Below are 3,746 nucleotides of genomic sequence, written 5' to 3'. Positions count from 1 at the left end.
CAGAGCAATACAATCTGATTTTATACAATTCAGGACTAAACAAAATCACTCAAGACAGCTAGCAACAAACATAACAAACCTTTAACTAACTCCTAACCGATTTCAACTAACACTCCATCTTACATATCTTAATAGTAATGACAATAAATAATGTCAATAAAAGAAATCATTTGGTCGAAGTACATGTTTATGACATTGTTGCTGTACACAATCGTTAGAAATGAAAATGTCATATAATTAAACGGCACAATGGACTAGATTATTTCTCATATTTGATTATTACAACCCAGCTGCTCTGACTTCGATAATACATACCCGTTTGTCACTTATGATCAAAGATGATTAGAATAGATAAAATTTTGTTCCTCAAAAAAAAAATAAAAAAATAAAAAAGATGATTAGAATAGATAAAATTTTGTCCCTGTTATAACGTGCAGTAGTAGTACTAGGTACGTAGCTATTGAAGGTGTGTATCTAAAACTGTCCAATAGCTAACAAGGTATAGAACTCAATCGATATCTCATATGATTAATTTTGTAGCTCAAAATCCAATTCTCTCGGGTTTTGAGTTATTAAGATTTATGTGCGGTCTTTATTTACTCCCAAGAAACACTCAGAAAACACTATTCCTTACACACATAGAAACTAGGGTTAAATTTTGACCAAAATATTCTCAGTCTGACCAAAACATCAGTTTTTCCAGTTTACACACTTTTTTTTTCTCCGCATGATGAAGGTATTCTACGTGTACATTCTATGTAGTACTTTATTCCTTTATTAGTTTGGACACATTATAATCCTTTATTAGGTAAGATATGTTTAGTTAATTTAGGCATATATAAAACTTTGAAATTAAAAAGCTTTAACACCAGTTAAAAATTAAAAAAACAAACATTTACTATAACAAAGCACATGAAACTAAAAATAGCTAAACTGAGATAACAAATCCCCCTCTCTTTTATACCATTATACTCAATCCCCCAACGTAATATATAAAAAAGAAAAAAAATTAAAAAATCATTAGTTCCTCATGAGATGATTTAATGAAGACTACAAGTACAACATATACCCCCACCCAATTGCAACCTAGTTACTAACAAATACAATAGAGAAGAAAATTAACAAGATTTCATGCATATAAATACGTACAACATATAAACTAATCACAAATTGATTATAACTAATCAAATTATAAGGATTGTGCAAGGAAAACCTTCAACTCTCTTTGTAGATATATATCGATCGCCAAGGATGACGAAAGCTCGTGGCGGTGAGATACAAAAGAATCTGAGGATCCTCTCAGCGCAAATTAAGGATTCTTTCAACCTTGATGAATAATAAAACAAGCTTTGCTGCTGACATGATCGCTCCGATTCCAGCTCATCGCCCATCTGTTTTGCTTCTCTATATAAAATTGTTTGTTTTTTTTAAACACACCAGTCTCAACCCCCATAATAAACTCTGTTACAAACAAAGTAATAAGCTGTTAAAAGGAAAAGGAAAAGAAAAACTTAACACTAAGAATATCCGAAAGGATCACGTCACTTTAAAAGAAAGAGGTATATATAAGAATGCAGAATTAAGTTCGGATTATGGTTTGGCTAGATCAGAGAATGGACTGAAGAGCTCATAGTATTTGGCTGATCGTGCCAGCTAGTCCCAACTGCCACCATTGGATTCCAATTAAAAGAAGGATCTGAAGATGATAAGCCAATTTTCTCCGTCTGATTCCAATCAGACCTCCGCTGTTGGCCCTGATCTTCCAACTTCACTGCTTCTTTGTTACTCAAATTAAGGTCCTCAACACCGCCACAGTTGGCAGCTGATGCGTTTTCTATGTGAAGGTCTTCAAAAGGAGCTGTTAATGGCTGAAAGTGATTCATGGGTCCTCTAGAATCTTTGAGACCACCATTTGCAAATTTAGAAGAAAACAAAGAAGAAATTGTTGGAGAAGCCCCAGCTACAGAAGATAATGGAGTTGTAGTACTAGCAGTAAAAGTAGAATTATAAGTTGAGAAAAGCGAGTTTGAAGAGACAATATCTTGGATATTCTTTGGAGTGGTAGTAGTAGTATTACCACTGAAGTCGTTTTGATAATTATGATCAGTACTATCATTAATATTCCCAGCTGATGATGAAAAACCTAACCCAAGAACATTGATCAAGTGAGGTTGATCATGTAGATCGTACCCAGAGGTATTACTGTTCATAAACCTGGAAAAAGGAAGCACGTGGCTCATATCAGCAGAACTAGGGTTGATGTGTAACCCGTAGGACAGGGGTCTCATCATGTGCGAATACGAGCACAAATCGGTTTGTGGCTGATGAACTACTGAACCATGATTTTTAAAATTATTGTTAGCTGAAGAAGAAGAAGAATTAGCACCAGATCCATCAGAGTTGTTGCCTGAAGATGGCCTCTTTACTCGCTTGTTCTTACGGCAGCCACCGCCGACTGGGACGTTCCTTAGGGTTCCGCCTCTTGTCCAATAACGTTTGCAGGCTTTGCAGAAGTGTCTTGGCTGAGATAAGTTGTAATTGTTGTATAGCAAAACTTGGTGTTTGAAGAATCACAACGCGGACACTTTAGTGCTAAACCTTGGTTATTTTGCTGTTGTTGTTGGAGTTGTTCTTGGCCTTGTTTCTCTATTGTTGGCCTAACATGATGAGCTGATGAAGCCATGTTCAAAGCATTATTCTGATCATCTGGATGATTCTGGTGCCAAACAAAAGACAAAAAGCGAAGTTAGAGAGAGAGAGAGAGAAGAAAAGAGAAGGGAAAACAAAAAAGAAAAAAGAAGAGAGGTTAAGGTGGTGTATTAGGGTAAAAATAACAAGTCGAGGGAGATATTCTGTTCCAAAAGCTACGCAACAAAAATGGGATCACATTTTTTTGTCTAATAATTGCCGAGTGGAAAAGAAAGAAAGAAAGAGAGAGAAAGAAAGATATGAACCTGTGGCCATTCGTTAGTAGTTGATGAAGAAATGAATACCATCTTCTCATTATCACAGTTGCCCATTAGCATTTTTCTTTCTTCTCTCAAAGGAATCGTTGAAACAAAGAGTAAACAGACAAGGAGCAGGTGGCGACTTCAGTCTATTGAGTCTTCAATCTTTCTTAATAGGGTTGAAACATTAAGGCCATATAATATAATTATATTAGTCTCTAAGAAAAAGAAAAAAATATAAATATCATCATGTATATTCACGTGATGGGTTCTTGTCCAAAATCGAATTTGAGTTAGATAATATATTATTTTAATAAATGGAATTTAATATATTAGAAAAAAAAATAGAGGAAGGACATTCGAAATCCAAGAATAGGACAGAGAGGTAAAGTGACATTAAGGATGAGAAGCTTTGGTTGGTTCAAGAAAGCGGAATTGAACAGTTTAATACTTGAGAGGTGAGACTACTACACATTCCGTATCACTACGTATGACATTCTCTTTCAACATAAAAATATATACAGTAAAATTTTAGATTATTATTAGTAAAGGGAATCCCTAGACTTATAGAGACCCTCCCTCCTTCGGCCTAGCTCAATAACCAAGACACTATAGCACACACAACAAATCCCACTTCTACCTTTTTCTCTCTCACTCTCACTTCTTTTTTTTTTTTTTTTTTGCAGTTGTTAAATATTCTTCACCACATATTATATGTTAAATATTTTATAACTACATCTTTATTTATTTCATTATTATTTATTTTATTTATTCAATTAGATACTATATCTTTTGATA

General features: G+C 34.3%; 1 pseudogene; it reads right to left on the bottom strand.

Annotated features, from left to right (window-relative positions):
* Positions 1-879: 879 nt before the first annotated feature.
* LOC115697353 (dof zinc finger protein DOF1.4-like) lies at positions 880-3,370 on the bottom strand (annotated as a pseudogene).
* Between the last annotated feature and the right edge of the window lie 376 nt (positions 3,371-3,746).

The sequence above is a fragment of the Cannabis sativa genome, chromosome 7 (assembly GCF_029168945.1).
Source record: "Cannabis sativa cultivar Pink pepper isolate KNU-18-1 chromosome 7, ASM2916894v1, whole genome shotgun sequence".
NCBI classification, from domain to species: Eukaryota; Viridiplantae; Streptophyta; class Magnoliopsida; order Rosales; family Cannabaceae; genus Cannabis; species Cannabis sativa.
Note: the sequence above shows the minus strand (reverse complement) of the source record. Positions and strands in the feature narration are given on the sequence as shown.